Source organism: Nyctereutes procyonoides, unplaced genomic scaffold (assembly GCF_905146905.1).
Source record: "Nyctereutes procyonoides isolate TBG_1078 unplaced genomic scaffold, NYPRO_anot_genome, whole genome shotgun sequence".
Classification (NCBI taxonomy): domain Eukaryota; kingdom Metazoa; phylum Chordata; class Mammalia; order Carnivora; family Canidae; genus Nyctereutes; species Nyctereutes procyonoides.
In genome coordinates this window covers 39054351-39079860 of record NW_026575146.1, presented here as the reverse complement: position 1 = coordinate 39079860, position 25510 = coordinate 39054351, and the positions used below count along the sequence as shown (strand labels likewise).

General features: G+C 40.9%; 1 pseudogene; it reads left to right on the top strand.

The window, feature by feature from the left end:
* The first annotated feature begins 17674 nt into the window (after positions 1-17674).
* Positions 17675-25510, top strand: part of LOC129499997 (complement component 1 Q subcomponent-binding protein, mitochondrial-like) — a 78381-nt pseudogene continuing 70545 nt past the window's right edge.

Genomic DNA, 25510 nt, shown 5'->3' with positions numbered 1-25510 from the left:
AAAACATTATCTTCTTTCCCTCAAGATACTTCATTCACAGTTTTACCAGACTCTTATGTTATAAATCAAAGAGTTTGTTGTTTTTAAGTTGCTAAAGAGATGAGAAGTAGTAGAAGAGATTTTCCCCATGAACCATGGAGGGACGCTGGAACTTTCTGGAAATATCCCTGAAGTGTTGTGCTGACTTAGGCCCTTGTTAACTTGTTAGCAGGGCTTGAGTACATACTCAGAAACATGAGGGGTTTCTCTCACTTGAGCCATACAAAGGCTACTTGCTTCCTCTTACAAACCCACCTCTGCTCTCCCCCACATTTTTCTTCCTATGTTCCTCTGAGTTCACAAATCATATTTTTTGGCCTGTGAATCAAGAAATATAATCAAATATGGGTAAAGCCCCCTCCTGAAGCCTTCTGTAAGGCCATGAAATGCTTACACTATTCTTGAGTCCTGGAAGGATAAAGATAAAGACAGGAGTCTGACTTCAATTAGAGAGGAGAACACTGCTGAAGAAAGGAACACTTTCAACATAGTTTGGTGTAAGAACTGGTGTGTGTGGCCAGTCAAGGGCATCTGATGCCTAACCTGGCACAAAACTCACCCAGCTAGCTCTACCTCATTCTCAAATGTCTGATGGTTTTCTATTACTTGGAGAAGATTTATAGTTATGCTTTGAGAAGCCTGTGTCACTGCAGACACTCTGTTTTCTCCTGGGAAGAGGTGGGAAGGTGCTATTCAGGCCTTCTAAGGCTCTTGTTATACTGAGTTAGTAATATGAAATAACACAATCCAGACATTTGCTGGGAAGAATGATGTCAAGTTGACATGGGCCCAATACTTATTCAAAAGTCCAATAGAAAGAAGCAATATTCAGAACTGTTTGAAGGATCAATGTCAATTTGTTCTTCTAGGTGTCCACAGCTATCTTCTTGGCTTAGGAAGATTAGAAAGCATCCAGGCACACAGATTTCATTTTATTGGATCCCCAAAGAATTGCTTTTTATGAATTATGCTTTGGGGATCCCAAGAGCCCAAATAAGAGTCATTACTAGAAAAAGCTTTATAAAACTCCAACATCTAAGGAAAGGATATTGCTGAGGACATCAATCACTATGTCATGTTTGTGAGTGTCCCAGAAAGAATTACCTATCTTTAGTAAGAATATTAATTAGAACTTTTCACGGTAATGTGTTTTGTTGTTTTCCATCTTAAAAATATTGTTGATTGCTTAATGACCAAGTTCATTGGTTCAACCCAACCAAAACAGGTTTAGATAAATACACATTTTTGAAGCCTTCATTATATTCTTATCCTGACCCATCTTTCTTCTTTCACCTAAATTATAGTTGCCATCATATCTTTTATTATACATGTTATTATAATCAGCTAACTCATTCCTGAAATTAGGAAGAATATAAGTTAATAAATAACTTTGTAAAGTCTAAAAGATCAATGAACTTTAAGTTCTGCATATCCTCAAGGTCAGTGCCTGAAAAATCGGTGAATGATGTAAGTTGCATCACTTCTTACAGAGACTATCTTTCCAAATCTTAAGGAAAGTGGTGGGGGCAGTTCCATTTTGCTATGTTGAAAAAAATATCCTACCCTATACCTATAGCACCCATCTCTATTTTTTTGGCCTTCGGGATGTGATTATTTGGAATTTCTGATTGCACCCCTTGTCTTAATCACAAAGGTAACATTTATTTTATTTATTTTTTTAAAGAATTTATTTATTTATTCATGAGAGACACAGAGAGAGAGAGAGAGAGGCAGAGACACAGGCAGAGGGAGAAGCAGGCTCCATGCATGGAGCCCGATGTAGGACTCGATCCTGGGACTCTGGGATCATGCCCTGGGCTAAAGGCAGGTGCTAAACCGCCGAGCCACCCAGGGATCCCACAAAGGTAACATTTACAACATGCTGTTAGATTCTACATTCAAAGTATTCTGCCTTTAAGATGGCCCTGGACTAATTGAGAATATGAGGTCATTAGGCCTCATTCTTTCCACCATTATGTTCTTACTATACTCCATAGTTCTCCTTGTATCCTTTTTATATCATAAGCTCTATCTTATATGTATATGTTGTTAAAAGCTATGAACTCCTTTTTAGAACTAGGTGGAATATAAATTAATAAATACTTTCTCATAGTCTGAAAGCTTACTAACCTCTAAATTACAAATACCCATGAGGTCACAGACCTTCAAGCAGACCGTATAGTGTTACCACACTTATAGTAGACAGGCTAATGCTTCCTCTAAAAATGTCCACATCCTAATTTTCAAAACCTCTGGATATGTCACTAACATGGCAAAGAAACCTTGCCAATATGATTAAGGCTATAGAACATGAGCTAGGGGAGATTATCTTGAATTATCCAAGTAGGATAATAAAAGGGAGGCACCAAGGTGGGGGTCAGAGGAAGAGATATGATGATGGAACTAGGGATGAATCAGAGATTAGAAGATGGCTACGCTGCTGGCTTTGAAGATGGAGGAGGAGCTATAAAGCCAAGCAACACAAGTAGTTTCTAGAAGCTGGAAAAGGCAAGAAATCTAGAGCCTGTAGAAGAAATGCTTTTGCCAACAATACCTTAATTGTAAGCACAGTGAGACTTCCAGCTTCTAGAGCTATAAGAATAAATTTGTGTTGCTTTAATAGAGAAAATTTGTGATAACTTGTCACAGCAGCAGTAATCTAATACAACACTCCTTGAGAATTCTAGGTTACTTCCACATTACAATTGTGTATGGTTTCCCTTTTTTCTCTCTTGCCCCACAGACTTTAAAATCACTCATTTTTCAGCCCCAAGTTTGGTCACAGTATATGGTCTAGATTATACCACCCTGCCTAGGATTGTTCAGCTTTGAACTTCATGCCTCCATTTTCACATTGATACCCCTGTTCTACCTGGGTAGTTTGCCCACACAGAATATCATGTTTCGTCATTTGCCACTTTAACTAAATGGTGTTCACCTTCGGAGGGCTGACAACTTCCCAGATCTCTGGAGTGCCTACTGGGCAATCTATCCATCTTCATGCATTAGGACTCAATGCCATCCAGCATAACTGTTGCAATAAAGGAAATGTCCTATCTGTATGTCCAACATGGTACTCACTCACCATATGTAGCTATTGAGCACCTGAAATGTGACTAATGTGGAGAGAAGATTCAAGTAAAACCACAAATAAAAAGGTGAAATAACAATTGACACCACAGAAATATGAACAATAAGAGAATATTATGAAAAATTATATGCCAACAAATTGGACAACCTATAAGACATGGACACATTCCTAGAAACGTATAGCCTACCAAAATTGAAGCAGGAAAAATTGAAAATTTGAACAGACTGATTACCAGCAATGAAATCAAATCAATAATCAAAAAACTCCCAACAAAAAAATCTGGGACCAAGTAGCTTCACAGGTGAATTCTATCAAACTTGTTTTTAAAGATTTACTTATTGGGATCCCTGGGTGGCGCAGCGGTTTGGCGCCTGCCTTTGGCCCAGGGCACAATCCTGGAGACCTGGGATCGAATCCCACATCGGGCTCCCAGTGCATGGAGCCTGCTTCTCCCTCTGCCTGTGTCTCTGCCTCTCTCTCTCTCTGTGACTATCATAAAAAAATAAAATAAAAATTTATTTATTTATTTTAGAGAGAGAGAGAGAATGGGAGAGAGGGACTGAAGGAGAGAGAGTCTTAAGCAGACTCTGTGCTGAGCACAGAGACCAATCCAGGGCTCAATCTCATGACCCTGCGATCAGGACCTGAGCTGAAACCAAGGGTCAGACACTTAACTGACCGTGTCACTCAGGCTCCTCTCTATAATACATTTGAAGAATAGTTAATATCTATTCTTCTCAAACTGTTAAAAAAAATAGCAGAGGAAGGAAAACTTACAAATTCATTCTATGAAGCCCAAATTACCCTGATAGCAAAACCAGATAAAGAAACCACAAAAAAAAACTACATGCAATATCTCTGATGAACATAAATATAAAATTCCTTAACAAAGTATCAACAAACTGAATCCAACACTATATTAAAAAAATCATTCACTACAATCAAGTGGGATTTATTCCTGGGATGCAACGGTGGTTCAATATTCATAAATCAACCAATGTGATATATCACGCTAATACGAGAAAATATAAAACCATATGATAATTTCAATAGATGCAGAAAAGCATTCAATAAAGTACAACACCCATTCATGACAAAAACCTTCAACAAAATAAATTTAGAGGGAACATACTTCAACATAATAAAGGCCATATATGAAAAACCCACAGTAAACATCATTCTCAATGGGGAAAAACTGAGAGTTATTCCCCAAAGGTCAGACACAACACAGGAATGTCCATTCTCACTTTTATTCAGAATTGTATTGGAAGTCCTAGCCACAGCAGTCAGACAACAAAAAGAAATAAAAGGCATCCAAATTGGTAAAGAAGAAGTAAAACCTTCACTATTTGCAGATGACATGATACTATGTATAGAAAACTCTAAAAAATCCACCAAAAATACTAGAATAGATAAATGAATTCAGCGAAGTCACAGGAAACAAAAAAAATGTACAGAAATCCTTCATATTTCCTTTTTTAAAAAGATTTGTATTTATTTATTCATGAGAGACGAGAGAGAGAGAGAGAGAGAGAGAGAGAGAGAGGCAGAGGGAGAAGCAGATTCCATGCAGGGAACCTGACATGGGACTCGATTCTAGGACTCCAGGATCAGGCCCTGGGCCAAAGGCAGGCGCTAAACCACTGAGCCACACAGGGATCCCCTATCCTTCATATTTCTGTATAGTAATAGTGAAGCAGTAGAAAGAGAAATTAAGACAACAATCCCGTTTACAATTGCACCAAAAATAATAAAATATCTAGGAATAAACTAAGCCAAAGAGTCAAAAGACCTATACTCTGAAAACTATAAAACATTGACAAAAGGAATTGAAGATGACGCAAAGAAATGAAAACATATTCCATGCTCATGGATTGGAAGAACAAATACTGTGAAAATGCCTATACTACCCAAAGTTATCTATAGATTTAATGCAATTCCTATCAAAATACCAGTAGCAATTTTTACAAAACTAGAACAATCCTAAAGTTTGTATGGAGAAAGACCTCAAATAGCCAAAGCAATCTTGAAAAAGAAAAAAAAAATTCACAATTCCAGACTTCAAGTTATTCAGACTTCAAGTTAAGACTACAGTTATTACATAACTGTAGTAATCAAAACAGTATGGTACTGGCACAAAAACAGACACATAGATCAATGGGACAGAATAGAGAACCCAGAAATAAACCCACCGTTAGAGGGTCAATTAATCTTCGACTAAGGAGGCAAGAATTCACAACAGGAAAAGGACAGTCTCTTCAACAAATGATAATGGGAAAATTGGACAGCTACATGCAAAATAATGAAGCGGAACCACTTTCTTACACCATACAAAAAAAAATGGATTAAAGACCTAAATGTGAGACCTGAAACCACAAAAATCCTAGAAGAGAGCAGAAGCAGTTATTTCTCTGACATTGGTCATAGCAACATCCTTCTAAATACATCTCATGAGGCAAGGGAAACAAAAGCAAAATAAACATTGGGACTTTGTCATAATAAGAAGCCTCTGCACAGCAGAAGAAACAATCAACAAAACTAAAAGGCAACCTACTGAATAGGAGATGATATTTGCAAATGATATGTCATATGTTATCCAATACAAAGTTAGTATCCAAAATATATAAAGAATTTATACAACTCAACACCCCCCCAAAAAAAAAAAACAATCGAAGTAAAAAAATGGACTAAAGACATGAAGAGATATTCTTGCAGAGAAGACATCCAGATGGCCAACAGACAGAAGTTCAACATTACTCATCATCAAGGAAATGCAAATTTAAGCCACAATGAGATACCACCTCCCACTTGTCAGAATGGCTAAACTAAAAAACTCAAGAAACAGCAAGTGTTGTGAGGATGTGAGGAAAAACAAAAACAAAAACCAAATCCTCCTGCACTGTTGGTGGGAATACAAACTGGTGCAGCCACTGTGAAACAGCGTGGAGGTTCTTCAAAAATTAGAAAAATAGAGCTACCCTCCAATCCAGTAATCATGCTCCTGGATATTTACCCAAAGAATATGAAAACACTAATTCAAAGGGGTACATACACCCCTATATTTATTGCAGCATTATTTGCAATAGGCAAACTATGGAAGCAACCCAAGTGTCCATCGATAGATGAATGGATAAAGAAGATGTGGTATACATACCACATATGGAATGTGGAGTATTGCTCAGTCATAAAAAAATGAAATCTTGCCATTTGCGACAACATGAATGGAGCTAGAAAGTATAATGCTAAGTGAAATAAGCCAGAGAAAGACAAAGACTATATGATTTTACTCATATGTGAAATTTAAGGAACAAAACAAATGAACAAAGAAAAAAAAGAGATAAATTTTAAAAAGACTCTTAACTACAGAGAACAAACAGATGGCTCCCAGAGAGGATGTGGATGGGGCATGGGTGATTCAAGTGAAAAGGATTAGGAGTACACTTGTCATGATGAGCCCTGAGCAAAGTATAGAACTGTTGAATCATTATATTGTATACTCTATGTTAACTATGCTGGAATTTTTAAAAAGAGAGAGGAGAGTAAAAGAAAAAAATGTGATTAGTGTGACTGAGAAACCAAATATTTGATTTAATTTACTTAATTTTAAGTTCATTTTAAATAGCCACACATGACTAGTGGTTACCACATTGGAGAGCACAGCTAGGTTTCCACTAAATGCTTATTGATGATGAATAATTGAAGTTATCATGTACCTTGAATCCTTAAATTCAAATCAGTAAATTTTCTTCTTACTTTAGAAAAAAGCAGTCATCATGAAAAATATCTGAAAATTAAAGACATTTATCCATAAAATAGGCTTCAGTTGTGTGACAGAATGATCGGTACTTAAACCAAATCCCCCAAACTATTAAATCCCTGCACATGATGCCATTACCTTCAGGAACTCATAAAAGGAAATGTCCTTAATTAAAAGTGTGATTTTTTTTTGTGTGTGTGGCTCTGGGGACTTTTAAATGTCTGCGTATAAATAAACCATATTTGTAGTTGGGTTTGAAGGCATGCCTTTACTTTGTTCAGTTCCCAGGTTATACTGTTGCTCAGTTACCTAAGAATCCAGGTCTGCTGCTGGATTAGAGAGAATGGCAGCCTGTGCATTTTTGCTGATAGCTGTGTCCCAGGCTGTTCTCTGTGATTTATCTCCCATGAAATGCCTATAGCTGTAAAAGCCCATATAAAAAAAGAGTAAAAGTGAGGGTAAAGGAAATTTGTAACTACCAGGCACTTATTGGTCGCATTAACTGGAGAAAATATAGCAGGAGCTGCGGGAAGGGACTGTGGACCTGGGCTTTGGGCTAGACGGGGTTCCAAGTGCCAAGTGGCACTGGATGGAAGCCAATACCCCAATCATTCAGTGGAGAATGGTGCCCCAGCTTCCTGCCACTCTCCTGCCTTCTGCAGGTAGATTCTATAGGATTTGAACTAAACTCCTCAACAGAAATAGGCATCAAAATGTTAAATTTATAAAGCTGGCAGCTGACACTTCTTACCTTTGTGTAAGCATCTGTATAGTTAGGTTTGCAGGTGTTTTATAATCCTGGAAGAGCGAAGTCATTAAGTACTATAAGCACAGTCTATCGATCAAGGCAGGTGCTGGTTCAACCCAGACACAGGGTCTGGTATCTCAATGAGGTAGGTGTTTGTCTGTTTCTGGAGAAGCAATGAACTCCTTTATTTGGACACTTCCTTAACTCGTTATACGATTCATTAGTGCCAAACTTGCTTCCACTTAAATAATAATAATAACAACACAAGAAATAACTTTAAAACATAAGAAACCTTATCTGAACTATAAATCTCAAGAATGTCTGGTCTACTTGGTCAGACAACAAAACCATCCAACTTCATGATAAAAACGACTCCTGTTTATTGCATCCAGAATTTTGCAGCCTCACAAGTGCTTCTCTGGAGATTTCAAATGTGACATAGCTTTACACACAAATCAGTGAATCAATCACATGCCAAACGTTGAGAGTTTGTGGGGTCTTCTGAATAAGAATTTAATATTGTATGAGAATTACTTCTGTAATTTCTCCCTAAAAGGTAGAAAGAGTTGGGAGAAATATCCCTTAATATTTATTTTTTAAAGGTATTTCCTTTCCCTTTATCTTTACTGGCTTCACACTCCAGAACTTGACTATCTTATTTGCAATGGTAGACACTGCCACAAAACAAATTTATGTGCCTCAGATTGAAGTTCCTCCACTTTGAGATTTCAGGGAATTGCTGTTTCGGTTAAAATTAAGTTAAATTAAGACTCTGAGTTCCAAGCCCTGTAACAAAAATACTGTATTTAAAATAGAAGCACCTGTATTCCCTAAGTGGATGACACAAAAACCTTTTAACAATTCACATTTCCTTGGTGTGTAATCATTTGTTTTTATCAAACTTGAAACCAGCACCAAATCTTCATATATTATCCTGCCAGCCAAGATCACCTTACTCAAAATCTCCCAGTGTTCACAAAAAAAGGAAAAGTACCTAGTGAAGGCAGGAAAAATCAGAAGCTTCAAATCTGAAAAGTTGATGTTTGAGTCTGATGCATGGCTGGTGTGTGCTGTGCAGCACTTGGAAATTCCATTTCTGTGCAGTGAGTGGTGAGTGTATACCACTGGATTTGCTGGGGGCATTCGAAAAGCAATACTGCCTATCCTCGCCCCCCCGCCATGTAGTACACATGGTTGTGGCACTTTACACACATTAGGGAAAAAGAAATCCAACAGAGAAAGGAGAGAAGCTTAATTGAGAAAGGAGGAGTCTGTCCTAGGCAAGAAGGAAAAAATTCAGACACCCATCTTTTTTTAATATGATTTATTGTTTAAATTATACTCTTTTGCATTTTAAGAGCAGCCAGGAAAATGAAGTTATTGGTACATTAGAATTTTCCTCTCTGCTGTCATTTCAGTTTAATTATTACTCAGACATCTGTAATGGAAAAAACTAGAGGCTTAGAGCGGGTTTCCAGCTTGGGTCTTTCTAAATCTGTTCCTGGACAGATGACAGAGCCTGAAACTAGTGACCAAGGCCTCACAGAGGTTGTTTCTTTATCTGAGACAAGAAAGTCCCAAGTGCTACATTCATTACATGTGGATGAGAAGATTTAAGAGTCATGAACGTGACCCAGAGTGAATGCTTAACAAGTTAGCCAAGTCCAGGTTTAATCATCACATGATTAAGACAGAGTCCTATTACCTGTGTAGTCTGAAGCTTTGAGTTGAACTGTTTCTTTTCCAAATTCAGGATTTTGCACAGGAGGCAAACTGATTTGGGCTTCAGGAGGAAATCACTGACTTATCTGTCCTGGGGACACAATGAGCAGGAATAAGCATGAGTTCGACATTTTTTTAAGAAGCTAGAAAGGTGGAAATGCCTATAAAGCCTTCCCCAAACACTGAATTTATTTAGGCCAACTTGGAATTGAAAAATAGATGCCAGTCAGAAAATTGGGGAGAGGGAAGAGCAGGGGGGTCGGCAAGTCAGATGGGATAGAGTTGTAGGATCTTATGTTTAACAATTAGGTTTGTTTATTTGTCATCTGGATTCTCATATACCATGAAATAAGTAGGAACCAACCAAAGACTCAACACAAATATTGAGTTAATCCGACCTGGCTCAGCAGCAGTCTGTATTCAGAGCCTTTTAATAAAATTAGAGGTTTATTTGTTTGTTTATTGTTGCCTTTAAAACAAAACAAAACAAAACAAATGGACTCTTTTCCAAGCGGCATCTATACACATGGAGCCATCGAAACCACTGTACCCCCAATGCACCCCCCGGTTCTTTATTCTACAACTGTCTAGGTTTCAAGAACTGAGTAGAAGCAGAGAAACTCCTTCCAATGCATATAAAAGCCTGGTTTGGCTTGGAAAGTCTGGTCAAGTTCAAGCAGGCAGTGTGCCAATGACCCCATGCTCAGCCTACAGCTTTGCGGCCTTCATTAAAATCTCTCAGAGTTCTGTTTTTAGAAGAGCAACAGACCCTCTTTAACCGAGGGAAATGAAAGGGACCTCTTTATCCACCACTCATGTATTCTTTCCAGTTCTGATAATAGATTTTGCCAGCAGGAGCCACGCCAGGCTAGAACTCTCACATTGGTCAAACTCTGTGGCTTGTTCTTTCCAATGCCATTTCCCAGTGGACTGGGATTTCTCATCAATCACGCGTTGCCCATATCGTGTTTCCTGGTTTGGCTGTCCATGTGGCCAGCCCAAGACTGGGGACCCTGGGAGTCAGTATTAATCATGACACATGCCACTCTCGGGGCTGGGTTGCTTTGAGGATGGCATCTTGTACTTGCCTCTAGTTGTGTTTTTCCCTGGAGAAATCTCAGGTTAGATGACGGGCGGGGGGGAAGCCAGTTCCTGCTTGATGTTTAATAGCTTGGTCATTAGGAGGGATCCTGTAAAACCCCCACCCCCTGCTGTTACATGGGTGTTTTTTTAACTGTAAACGCTGCCCACATTGCCACAGCATATTAACTGTGGCATATCCAAGTTTAAGACAATCTATGAGGATTTTAATTTACTTCTCACCTGTCTCCTTACCTAGTTCCCACACAATTATCCCTGGAGATCACCGAACCCTTGGTTACTATCATTTCAGCCATGAGCAGTGTTTTCAATCGCACTGTGTCGCATAAGGAGAGAAGCCAGCAAAGGTGACACACACGGAATTGCTGGCCGGGGATGTGGGCACTGTGGAGAGTTTCAATCACACTGTTTGCTTTAGTGCTAGACGTTGCCTCAGCTTTGAGGTGTGGGAGCTGTAAATTAGCATCTGAAACAACGCAGCTGTATTCCTGCTGCTGCCTCTCTAGCCAAGGCCCCTGGCCCTGTGACTTCTGAGTCTTCCATCTGGGAGCCGCTATTTGTTGAACTGAATCCTACTTTGGGCAACCGATGTGGGTATTCTGTGAATTAGTCCATGGAAAGAACCTACTGAGATTCCAGCGGTCTTTGGGGGTTTCCCAAGAGGAGGACCCCGTGGCAAGGATTAGAGTGCAAGCCATTTTGTCTGGGAGGTGAGCCCGGGAATCACTAGTAGGGGAGTTGGGAAAGGAAGATAGGCAGTAAAGGGTGAACTATCAGGCCAGTTTCCACTGTGAGCCCTGAAGCTTGACTTCCCTCGGGGACACTAGGAGTCAGGGTGGCACCTGACAGACAAGGGAGCTGTGGTGTTTGTGTTAAGGGATGTTTCCAGGAGCTGTTAATTCTCCAGCACCTCTGGCCTGCAGAGTCTGCAGGCAGAGTGGGCTCCAGGGGCCCGACAAAGCTCCCAGCAGAGAAATGTAGGTGCTGGCAAGTAAAAGTTAGGTCTGTGTGTAAAAATGGTAAGGCTGGTGTGCATGTGTGTGGGAGGGTGCTCATAGGGGTAGAAATAGAGCAGAATATCCACAATATCTGCCCCACTAACCTCACACCCCAGGGACCAGAGCAAAGAGCTGGGCAAGCTAAAAACCCTGTTCAGTGTCACAGCTAGAAACAAGCAGAGAGAGGGTCTCCACCAGCCCTAATTCCGTGCAGAAACATCTTCTATAGGGATCATCCAACTTCTACCCTAACATTCCAAGTGGCGGGGGGCTCAGCCATCAAAGCTGCCCAGGCTGCGTGGAGATAGTTGTAGCTATTGTTCTTACCCATACTTTCTAAATTTCCATGTTTGTTCAAATGACCATTCATTCCCCATCTCCTAGGTGGTAGAGGCAACACAAGGAACAGGACCAAAGCTCTCACAGATGCATGCCCACAAGAAGATGGATCATCATGATTTATTCTCATGCAGCTTTTCATAAGGTGCCACATTGCCCAGCTGCACGCTACAGAAAAGGAAGTCTGTAACGCACCACAGGTAGGGAGAGCGAGGCAGTTAGAGGAGGTTAAGCCTGACTACAAGCGGGACAAGGTAGGGGAGACATACCCAGCACAGGCCCAATGGCCATATCTAATCTCCTCCAAACAGTAGGCATGCCAATAGCCATCCTCACACCAACAGAATGTGTACTCCACTAGTATTCTAACCAGAGCACTATTTAAATCGGATTATGAGGAATGACTTATTATCTACTTTAAAAAGCATGGCATTTCTTAAGGGGAATATCAAATCTTTTCTTCTGTTCAGTTTCCCACTTCTATCCATTCCTTACTTGTCCATTCCATTTCTTGTCCATGTGGCTGCAAATGAGTCCATCCCACAATGTAAATTTCATCTTCCTCTGCAGATATTTTAGGAGGCATTAGTTGCAAACCTGTGGGCACTCAGAAACATCCACCAATCTTACACATACAAATAGATCCTATAAAAGTAGGATCAAATCGACATTAGTCTGGGGGGCCTATGATTGAAGAGTGCTGACCACTATCACATACTGCACATGGTCTCCTAAGGAATGTGGAAAAGAAGGGCAGTCTGCTGCCCAGTCATAAAACTAGCAAACTTCAAAATGAAGGTGAATCTAGAAAATCTGTGAGCCAATTATGGGTGTGACTGCACTTTCTATTTGCATATATGTACATGTAAATGTGTGAGTGTGATGCCCATTTAATATTTGATCTTGAAAACAAATAAAAATAATTGACATACTGCTCCCTAAAATAAGAAGTTTGTATTCAACAATCCTGTGTTATTTTAGAGAGAAAGCAGAAAAAGGGAATCGAGATCCCATAATAGAATAAAGTAGAAAAGTAGAAGTCACAAACTGGCCATCCACGAACCAAACAAATACAGTTTATGGATGTGTTTTGCTTTGGCTCACACAGTGTTCACCCATATGGAGTTTTAAACATGCATTCATTGCTATCCTTTAAAAATAAGAATAGTTTAAATCAAAATCCAGATTCCCAAATTCTCTTGGATTATCAAAATCTCTGGCAATTCCAAAGCAATTCTACATTTCATATGACAACATTTGGCCAGAACTAGCAGCTGCTTTCTCCTCTGGACAAGGCATACATTTCCTAGCACATCATGTTCCACCCTTCCTCTCATTGCAGAAGGCTAGTTATCATGTATTACTTCATTCCTTCTGGCTTCTTTCATTCACATTGCTTGTCTGGCCCCTGCAAACCTTCAAGATAGTCAGAAGGGAACAAACCAAGGTATGAGGAACAAGATTTAGTCATTTAATTTTACTTTATAGGCCAGCATGCCAAAGGTCATTGGAAAACTGGAAGATGCTCCAGAAGAAAATGCATTCCATGGCAAATAAGTTTGAGACACACAGTCTTTTTGAAATTCCCAGTGTGCACTAGAATAGCGAACTGTCCGGGAAGTCACATGACATGTAAACTTTGCCTGGCCTTGGTTAGAAAATTGGTTAAGGGACCACTGGACATTTTAAACAGTAGAGGAACTTGGTCAAAACTATGCATTGGCAAACTAAATTTGCGAACAGTGCAGTTTCCCTAAAAACAAGGGTTAACATAAAATTAGCACCATCCATAATCTCCATGATTTTCCTCTCAGTCTTACACAGATGTCCTGCAACGAGCATCTCATTCCCTTCTCTATAAATGGACAATAGCAATAACTTCCTGTGCAGATACATGGAAGGATTAAGAAGACACATGTCATAAGTAAATCTTAGCTGTTCTTACTCTTATCTTCTTCTCCATACCCTTATTGTCTCTATAGATTCACAAATTTCCATATGCATGTATATGGAAACATGGGGAGTTTCCCACTTCCTGTGGAATTAGATACGTTATGTAGAAAGTCCTATTTCATTTTTCTCTGCCAGTTAAAACTCTATGTCCCCTGGAATGCGTTTGTAGAACTTCCTAGGTTGAAATACTAATTTCACTGTTTGGACTTAGGGATTTTTTTGTCTTCCCCTGGGAAGAAGGTATGGAAAGAGAGAGGAAAGAAAAAGCAAAGAAGGGAAAGATAGGACAAATAAATTATGTTCTCCCAAGGCACAGCAATGAAAAGAAGGCAATGTGGCAACTTAATGGTAGTCACAAGCAACTGAAGCTTTTTTGAATTGGTTCAGTTGTTTCCCAGAAATGAGAAATGCTATGTCAAGCCACAAAATTAGAAGTTTATAACCAAGATTTCAGCCAAAAGAGCCAGCAGTTTCCCATGAGTCCAAGGGTTGTCTACTATAGTTACATTCAAACTGTTTCTCTGCTTTCACGTGGTTTTCTATCTATGCTACAGCAGAAGAATCTCCAGTGTGTCTGTCCTCCTAGAAGTGTTTGGATCTTCCAGCTCGGAAGTCAACTAAGTCAGTACATAAGAAATGTTACCATAAAAACTACCCCTGAGGGCAGCCCAGGTGGCTCAGCAGTTTAGCGCCGCTTCAGCCTGGGTTGTAATCCTGGAGTCCTGAGATTGAGTCCCATGTCTGGCTCCCTACATGGAGCCTGTTTCTCCCTCTGCCTGTGTCTCTGCCTCTCTCTCTTGTGCTCCATCTCTCTCATGAATAAATAAAATCTTTAAAAAAAAAAACAAAAAACTACCACTGAGTTAGGGTACCTGGGTGGCTCAGTTGGTTGAGCATCCAACTCTGGATTTCAGCTCATGTCATGATCTCAGGGTGGTGAGATTGAGCCCTGTATCGGGCTCTGAACTCAGCATGGAGTCTGTTTGTCCCTCTCCTTCTGCTCCTCCCCCAACTCTCTCTCTCTTTCTCTCTCTCCCTCTCTCTCTCAAATAAATAAATAAAATCTACAAAAAAAAAAAAAAAAAGAATCACTGAGTGTGGGAGGCTTGGTGTGCAGGCATAGATGACATACTCTGACCTATGATGAGACAATTAGAACAATCTCAGGAGGCAGGCCCCCAAGTAGCTGGAGAGGTACTCATTCAACATAGTTTTCAAAAATATTAAGATCTTATGATATTTCAGCCACCAGACTATGGAGGAGGAAGCAATAATAAACAAAGATGGGGCTTATGTCCACATCTGTCTTATGGAGGTCATGTTCTAGATGAGGAGGCAAACAACTTCACAGTTAAGTAAAATGCTAACAAAATGGCAATTCTGGCTAGTGCTCAGAAGGAAAGCTGTGTGGTGGTTTGAGAGCATGGGACAGGGACTCTGGGTAGAAAATTGACTAGAAAAGTGCATGAAAAGTGTATGAGGGAAATCTAGGGGGTGATGGGCTTTCAGATATTAATAACAGCAGGATAAAAATAGGCTACAAAACAATATGATTCGTAGGATGGCAATTTTGTGATATTAATAATCGAAAACGTTCATAATCAAGGCATCAAGACTTAGCCACTGCTTCATCTGTGTCTGCTTTTAATTCTGTTATTTATACTTTTCTTTAGCTGCTAAATTCTCTACAGTGAAAACACAAATTATTTTAAGTTAGGGAAAAGGTTATTTTTTAAAATAACTATTGTCATTTCTTTTTTGATTTTCAATGTTTTCTACAAAAAAGCATTTTATTGTATTATCGTTAAAATTATATAGTATTAATACACACATATAAACACACATGAAATGACACCTTGTATTTGAAAATCTGTGACTTTAATAATCACCACCTGTAGGTTTGCAGTTTTCACTTTGTTATTCACTTAATCGCCAAATAAAGTGAATCTCCAAGATAGTGCTTGCATTGCTGACTTACATCTACTTGCAATATTTTCCAAGTGGAAGGGGCAAAGGGAGATGTCAGGACTATGTGCCATACACCACGTCTGCTCACCCGGCCCCACCCCTTGTAGATGGCCCAGTGACAGCAATGACTGCTGCACTCCCATACTTGGCGGGACAGGATGATGGCCCTGTGGCTCAGCAAGGTCACATCTTGCTAGTGTGACAGACTAATTACTCAGAAAAGGACCTTCTTGCATGTTACCTAATGCATCATCTGTTGATTTAAGAACACACATTAGTGCTGCCTTGTGTCACCCTCTACATCATATCAATTTGCAGAGGAAAAGGGAAAAAAGAACCCAAACCACTGATGATCCACAACTAGGCCAAACACTCAAAGCTACATCTGCTAAATCTGGATGGATTAAGTTTGTAAACCACTAACACCTCATTTTCTTCTATTTTATAATGAATCTTTAATTACATAAGAAAGAAGTGAAATCATCCTCCCCTTAAACATTAGAATGTTTACTCAAAAGGAGTTTTCTGCCACCTTCCCCAATTTCAGTCCCTCCCACCCTCTCATAGACAGTGTGGGGTTTGGGGTTTTGGCTTCTGGATCATATACACACACATGTACATATATACATATAAACATAAATATAAATGTGTACATAAATATGCCTAATGCAGGACAGAATGGAGAACATAACATTGCCTTGTGCTTTGTAAGGATTTTTCTTTTTTTTTATCTCTCTCTCTCTACATAAATGGTTTCATCCTGTAGTTATCATTCTGCAACTTGCTCATTTGTTTCTTTTTTGAGCTCTATGCCAGGCTGGTTATTTATTTGAACTGCTGCATCCAGTTTCATCATATAAATACACCATATTTTATTTACCCGTTCCCCTGTTGATAGATACTTAGGCTTTTCCAATTTTCACCATTGCAAACAATGCTGCAATGGACGTAATCATATCTGACAGTCTGTGTACACGTGTTCCACACACACATACACCCCACCCCAATCGTGTCCAAGACCATTGTCTCCACAGTGAAATGTCAGGAAGTTTGACAACCTAGTGACATGGTACCCAGGTCTTGATTCTCACCTGATTTAGACCTTGGTGAGGCAGGGCTTTTGGTAGGGGGGTCTGGTGGTCCCATTTCCCATCAGATTGTCCTCCTGGGTGGGGCAGAGAAGCTAATGGAGAAACAGAGCCATCTATTATTGGTAGATCCCCAAGCAGCTCAAACAGACTTGGGCCCATTTGCAGATTCAAATGAACTTTTCATTGTTCCCCCTAAAACCTGCAAACCCACCTAACAGCAGTTTGGCATTTAACATTCCCTCCTCATCACCCGGCTGAGAAGGGCCCCACTGACTCTTTACCATCAAAGGGGCTTTTGGAGGAAGAGAGGAGACACTCAGAGAGTTGGTGCTGGAGATAGGAGTGACTTTCACAACCCAAGAGGCAGGAGGGCCAGTCTGCCCGGGCTCCTCCACGCTTATTGCTTGCACCTTGCAAATACAATCCAGCCCTGTTCTCAGCCCCTCTGCCATTTGAGAATCATGAAGTCATCACAGCTGTGACTGCAGCCACCCTGGAGGCCTGGAACTAGCTGGCGGGGGGCCCTCCCCGCAGGCCAGAAACGTGCTCTCCTGCAACTCCAACACTGCTGGGGGGGTGGGGGAAGCAAAGCACGCCCTCCCCCCGGTCCAGCAGCCCCATGTTGGCAGGGCAGCCAGTGGGGAAGCAGTGACTGGGACTGGCCGTGATCTGGGAGCCAGCATTGTGCCTCTGGGCCTCCTGGGGCCAGGCCCACAGATTCAAGCCATTTCACACTTGGAATGTGTAATAGGGATGCCCTCCAACCTGCCACCTCCGTGTCAAGCACAGCTCCACTCAATAAACCCTCTGGGGGGCCTGGGGGCAGAACTGGAGAATCGAGGGCCAAAGGACTAGAGCCTCATAAGCATGCTTTGGGCAAGGCGTCCATCTGAGGAGGGAGGCCTGGCCTCCTGCTCCGTCTGCACCAGTGGAAAAAGCTACGTAAGTGCCAAGTCACAGGAGAGCAAGTCATGGCCCAGGGCTTTACAATCTGTTTCATGAGCTCTTCCTCCCAGCGTGCCAGGTAGCAGAAGTTCTCCGTCAGTGCCCCAGCAGACAGGAGCATGTGTGCCTGGGGGCTTCCTGCCCGGGGGAGCACCATGGCCTCTGAAGCAAGCAGGTGGCAGCCCTGAAAATTCTGGGAGGGCTCAAGAATCACAGTAGTGCATTCTGATATTTAAATGGCCTCCCTCTTACCTGGGCTGGGGGTGTCCTCTGCAGGGGTTTGGGGTCAGCTTTAGACCCGGGCCCTCATCCTGATGCTCTAAGCAGGAGCTGCCTCTGCCAGAGGCCCCTCTGCCTTTCCCTGGGACCAGACAGGTGTGAAGAGCAGCAGAAGGCCCTGTGTCCTGGGGAGAGGCTGTCTTCATGGAGGCAGGAGAGAAGACCACAGGAAGGCAGGGGTCACACACAGAGGAGAGAGCAGAAAAGTCTCCAGGAAGACTTAGCAGCACAGATGGGGTCTTCCAGCGGCTGGGGGTCAAGGATTTTCTGCCAACAGAAATCCTTGGAGATGCTTCCGGATGGCCCCACCAATCTCCCATCTCTCCTCCTCCGGTATCAGCTTCCTTCCTCTCCCCAGAAGGTCTGCTCACTGCCAACCACAGCTGCCATCCCCCTGCTGTCTCAGACACGCTGGGCAGCTCTGCCTCTCAATCTCTGCCCTGGGTTCTTTGGAAACTAAGGGTTGTTATCAAGAGGGGCGTCGAGAATGAGGAGGGGGTTTCCATCCCCATCTCTGCAGGCTTCAGCCCTGCTCTCACCAGCATTCCCTTCTGTCTTCTTGAATCTGGAACTTTGTGGCCTCTCCGCCCAACCCCTCCATCACTTTGTTTTTTTTTTTGTTTTTTTGTTCTGTTTTGTTTTGTTTTTGTATACTTTTCATTGGAGTTCGACCTGTCAACATATAATATGAGGAGAAGAAGGGAGAAGAGAGACAAAAGGAAGATGGTGCTGAGGAGCCCAACATTGGGCCAGTGAGCAGAGCTGGAAAAGGTCCTGGTCACCATTACCTCTTTCCTCTCTCCTTCCCTGATAGGGTGCTGCTCCCCACACCCAAGCGTTGAGACAGGGGACTGGTTAGACTGCTCGCTTGGGCCACATCAAAAAAGAAGAAAATAGAAAATTCTGCATCCTGGCCATGATGGGTGTGAGAAAAAGCACTAGAAAGTATCCACACACATCCCTTCTGGGGCCTAGGATCTTCTTAAATGAAGGCCTGCCTAAACCATTTAAAAAAAAAAATAATGAAAAACCTGTCATTTATGTTCCAGACAAGGGTTCCTGGTGAAGAATTGAGAAAGCACAATAGATTATGTTTTGAGGTAGAAGCAAAGTATTAAGTATTGAGTACCTCATAGTATATATCACTGATGTTTGAAAAATTGTCAGTAGTCATTATAAAAACATTACTCAGCTATACACGAAGCAAGTCAGCTTTCTCTCTCTTTTGGCTATAATCTGGGTGTTCACATACTCTATCACCTAAACAGGAAACGACAGGCACCAAGCTACCACCTTGGATGCCAGTCCCATGCCTACAGTCTCATGAACTCACCAGAGATTGTGTCCACTTGTGGAGGTTTTACTTTACAATAGCTAGCAGTGAACCCCATGCTACTCAAGAATGAGAGCCATGACTCTCAAGAATGATGATCTTCATAAATTCTGTTTTATGGCCCAGACATAGTATATCACTTCCTCTCACCCTCCTGACTGACAAATCACCCAGGATAGGCGGGACCCAAAAGCACAACAAGAGGACTTCACATTTGGTCCTTGCTTCCTGTAACCTGGGCCTCCCCTTAACAGCAGATAAATGTAGACCGTCATCTCTGAATTCCATCTTTGAGATCATGACACCGAGGACTCCTAAAATGTACTTAGAAACTTAAGAATGGACTAGATCATGTCTGTGCATCACAACCACATGCTCACAATGATCAACAGTCCCAGGCATGGTTAGAACACTACTCTTGCACCAAAGAGCTCTGCAATAGGCATGGCATCATCTAGCCCTCAGGACAAATCCATAGCACAAGGCAGCACCTGCTACCTTTCCAATGACACCATGATTTCTTGAAGAGATTGTATACTCTAAACTATAGAGCTTGCTTTCTGATGGAAGAATGTTATGTGTCCCATAGTAGCAACTCAAATGCTAATTCTTTTTGCTTCCCTAAAAATGTTGATTTCCCCAGCTTGTATTTGCTCCTGGATTTTATTTTATTTTATTTTATTTTATTTTATTTTATTTATTTTATTTTATTATTTATTGCTCCTGGATTTTAGGTAAACAAAATGCTTCCAGTGAATTCCCTGGAACTGTAGTAAATCAAATCGTGGAAGGAGGCTTGTGGATGGGAAGGCAGGAAAGATATGGAGAGTGCATATCAGGCCTCTGAGCCCTGCCCTTGGAGACCTGGACCCCTTCAGGAGGTGGCCTTGGAAATGCCACTTGAGCCAGGTGGGATTCAGAACCTGTAAGTCCTGTGCAGTGCCCAGTATTGATGCACACCTTCCAAGATGCACCAAGCAAAATGTATATTTTCTGTCTCTGCCTAAGATACATACATCCCCCCTAACTTCTTGGACCTGAAGAATATTACCCTGTGTTTTCCGGCAAGTAACATTTAGAAATGCAAGAATTTTCAACTCATCTTTTATCGTCAAGACACTGTTCGAAGACTCCTAAGAATCCCATTGGAGAGGAAAGAAAGAAGAGTGGCTATAGCTCTGTCTTTGCTTTTTCTCATAAATTGGTGTTTTGAATAAGATTACATTTGACTACAGTTTCATTTCCAAAAAAAAATTGCAAATTGTTTCTCTATTCTGTAGAATAAAATCAATGTTTAACGCCTCCTATATGACAGGTGGGAATATAAACTATGTAGTTTTCTTAAGGTGTTTATGGGCTTGAGCGGTAAGAACATGAATAAATTCAGACTATCACAATCTCAGGAAGATATGAAGAAGAACTTACTTTAAATTCTCATGATCTAGAGCCTTCCCCAATAACTGAGGGTGATAAGCAAATATCAGGAGCCTTGTATTTTGTGGTCTGGGAAGTGACCTTTGGTCTCTGCTACATAATACTGGGTTTCATGAAGTTCCCAAGATGTAGCAGGGGCAGCAGACACAGTGGGATGCTGTGTTCGGTGTCTTGCTTCACCAGACAAGACCCAGTCGTTTTTGCCTTATTTAGAAATAGACTTGTTTTATTATGACACGGACCGTTTGTTAGCACAGAGAGAGACAGAGAGGCTCACAATGTTTGAGTCCCTTATCTCGCATTGTTTATGTTCTTAAAATAATTTAATTAGCTTAATAAACAAAAGCATTTTCAATTCATAAACAAAGAAAACTCAGAAAAATCAAATGTTCCAAATGGCAAAAAGAAAAGTCAAATCATTCCAAGACCCTTTTCTCACTCTCTGGTTTGCATATTCCTGCAAACCTCATTCCTGACAGCCAGTTGGACTTTGAAGACATGTGTTTAATTCCTTATTTTGGTAGGTCACTTGATTCAATTTTTAAGGCAGGTGGAATTTAATCTAAGGCTAAAGGAGGATTTCTGGAGGAGCAAAAGAAATGAAAGGGTTCTAGAACTCTGAGTTTATATTATCAAAACAAGCTGACTATATCATTTTAATCTTTAATCTTATTAATATTTCTGACTTTTTAATTACTCTAACTTCTTTAGCCCATAATGACTAAGGATGGTTTCAAAATACATGTATGATCTTTAAGAATAGAATGGAGTGTGAATGTACTTCATAAATTTAATTTATGAGTTATGGGTAAAAATGTAAATCAGTGGACTATACATTAAGGACAAAAGTAGTATCTACAAGTAGTTATGTATTTTTCATAATTAATATTAGCTAACTTGGTTTAAGCATTAATACATGCTAGTTACATACTTAAAAATTACATGTGGATTATCTTCATTTTTACTTTTTTATTTAAATTCAATTTGCCAACATATAGAATAACACCCAGTGCTCATCCCATCAAGTGCCCTCCTCAGTGCCTGTCACCCAACATATGGATTATCCCTTAATCCTCCATGAACACATGAGGTGGATATAATTGTTTCTTCTATTTTAAACATGAAGAAACTGAGATTAAGAGTTTGCCCAATGAACGTAGCGGGAATATAATGGAGCCAGACATAAAATCCAGTCTCTCTGACTCCAAAGGCTTGTGACTGACTCTGTGGTGTCCTGTGAGGTAGTAAAGAGCTATCATGGAGATCTGTTGAGTTGTATTATTATTATTACAGCAATGGCTATCAGCAAAGCTAGATGGTTTTCCATAGTTTCTGATGTGTCTCGACTTTTGCCCAGTGAACTCCCCCACCCATGTCAGTCATAGTTCAATCAGATCAGCAGAAGCACCAGGGGGTAATACATGAGTATGTGTGTACATGCACACATATGCATAGCTATAGACACAGACAGACATCTCTGTTACCTTACAAAATTGTGGGAGCTGATCAGTCTCCATAAGGCTTTTGTCCACAGAGCAGGCCGTGGAAAAGCAAGGACAAGCTGGAGCCCCCATAAGGACAAACAGAAACTCATATCATGTCTCTGAATTTGCTGGTGTTAATGTTTTGTAGGACAAGCTGGTGCCCTTCATCACAGAGTTGGCCCAGGAGTCAGAGAACCCAAAAGAGAATGTGAGAGGAGGAGCAGCTGCAGACCTGGCGGCTACGCCACACCAGCGAGATGAGCCAGCAGACAGCAACAATGTGCGAGCTACATCACGGCTGCTCCCTCACTTCCACCTTCCACATCTCCCACCATGTCTCACTTGTGGCCAACCCTAACCCGACACATACAGGGGAAGGAATTGTGGGAAATGAAGCTCAGTCTAGGCAAGTTGATACATTACAAAGCCACTGTGCACACACACTCTTTTCTCCCTGTTTTCTTGCATTAAAGGAGCTTCAACATTCTATGTAGAAGTATGTAACCACAGACAGTGGAGAAAACCCGGCTCTGCCACCAACAGATGCCTAGAGTGCCTCCTTTGCACAAGGGCTGTGCACCAAAGCTGCAAAGGTGAATGGAAACTGGGTCCCATCTTTAAAAGGCTAGCTGTCTGGGAGTATGTGGAGAAAGAGAAACAAAACATCAATACAGGTATTATAACAAGTATTATGATAAGTGAATGCACCCAGGGTATAATAGGAGCCCACAAAAGTGGCTCATTCTACCCAGGTGAGCTTTTCTGGAGGATGTGGTGTCTAGACAGTCTTTAAGATTGAAGTAGGAGTTGACTAAGCGAAGAAGGATAAGTAAAAATTTTAAGATGGACTGGGGAGGAAATAACCATTAAGACTTATGGCAGAGATGGGATGGAGAGATTTATAAGCAATAGTTGTGGGAGGTTGGGAATGGAAGGAAAAAAGGTTGGAGAAGTAGGTGTCACAAACCATGGAAAGTCTATGCACACTGTTCTAAGGAGTTTCTGCTTCACTTTCTAGAAACTGAGAATGAATGAAAGACATAAACACACAAAAATAATATGGGTATTGAGGTAAATAATCTCCACAAAAATCAACTCAGCACCTCCCTCCTTTGCACATGTGTGGTACTCATCACTTTAAAAGATGGGGTCTAATTTCCCTCCCCATGAACCTTGATCTGGCCTGAGCAACAGCTTGACTAAAAGAAGGTAACAGAAGAAACATTCCAAGGGTACCTCTTAAGTTTTACAGCTTCTTCCTCGTCTCTGGGAACATTTGCTCTGGGGACATGATACCTCTTCTTGGAAGCAAACTTACTCTGTCAGGAGCCCAAACCAAGGGTGATGCCACATGTAGATGTTCCACTCAATCACCCAACTGAGCTCCCAGACAAAAACCATCATGTGGGCTGCCATCATGAATGACCTGGACAGCCAAGGTTAGGCCTATAGAGGATTCCAGTCCTAGCTACCATCTGAATGAGAGACCCCAGAGGAGGACTGCCCCCAATAACTCACAGAATTTGAGAGATAATCAATTTTGTCTTAGATTTCTAAGTCTTCATTTGTTACATAGCAACAGATAACCAGAATTGTCATTTTTATATTTTAGAGGGGAAAAAAACCCTTGGAGTACAGCTTATTGACTTAGGGAGTCAAGTAACTGACTTAGGAAGTAGGGAGACCTGGTAGGACCCATTGCCATAGTCAAAAGAAAGTTGAGAGCCTGGATCTGAGATTGCCAGTGGGGACAACGAAGAAAAGCAGTATTCTAGAAACAGGAGGCAAATTGATAGACTTCATGTTAAATGATGAGCAAAGAAGAGAGGAAGAGTCTCTGTGTCTCCTGTACAGTGGGTGGAAGTTGGGTATCCCAATTCCAAGGATCTAGAATACTAAAGGATGATCAGGTATGGTAGGAAGAGGAATATGATGAGGCAAGATAGATATATGGTGAATTAGAGGTTGCTAGGATCACCCAGATTGACAAGTTCGAAGGAAACTTGGTTAGGAGTTAGGAATCTAGTGGGAAAAACACTTCATAGATATCACTCATTAAAGACCATGAAAGTGGACAAGGAGAGGATATTAAGTGAACTCAGAAATTGGTTAAGGATGCACAGCTTGAGAAAACTTATGCCTATTCTGTCATGGAATAACGCATGAACTTAGGCAAATAGCCTAACAGTTCTCAGTGTCCACATTTCCACATGGGTTTTTATGTGGGTTTTTAATGAGAATAGATGATATTTGATGTAATAATACTGTCCAAGTACCTAGCCTAGAGTTTGGTCAAGAGCTCAATAAAAATGACAGTTGGTTGTTATTCATATTATCATTATCATAATTTGTGTCAAAGGGATGGGCTGCTGAGACAACCAAGAAGGAGACCAAGAACTGTTAGAGAGGTGGGGCGAAGAATGGAGGAGGTCACAGAAGCACAAGAGTTCACAGTTTTGAGAAAGGGTGAGGGTAGGGAGGGCTAGGGTATTCTCACTGGAACTGACAATATTCAGGTTGCTGGGGACCTTGATGTGGAATTTTTAAAGATATGGTAGGAGTTTAGCAAAGCTAGGAATTGGGATATGAACACTCAGAGATTGTTCTTTTAAGAAACTTGGAAGGATATAAAGAAACAAAGCCTGCCATTTGCAACCACATGGATAGACCTTGTTGGCATTACACTAAGTGAAATAAGTCAGAGAAAGACAAATATTGTATGATCTTACTTTACATGTGGAATCTAAAAACAACAACAACAAAAACCCACAAGCTCATAGAAAAGGAGATCTTATTTGTGGCTACCAGAGGCAGGGGTCAGGAAGGGAAAATAGGAGGAAGTGGTCACAAGGTCCAAACTTCCAGTTACAAGACAGATAAGCACTAAGGATATAACGCAGAGGGTGATGGCTATAGATAACAACACTGTGTGAGATACAGGGAAGTTGTTAAGGGAATAAATCCTCAGAGTGCTCATTACAAGGGAAAAAATATTTCTTCCTTTTTCTCTTTTTATTGTATATATATGAGATGATGGGTGCTACCTAAACCTATAGTGGTGATCGTTTTGCAACACATGTGAGTTAAACCATTGTGCTGTATTCCTTAATCTTATGCAGTGATGTAAGACAATAATATCTTAATAAAACTAGAAAAAAATAAGAATTCTTTTTAATGGGTAAATTAATTTTTAAAAAAGAAATGAACTTGGTTGGAAAGACAAGAAGT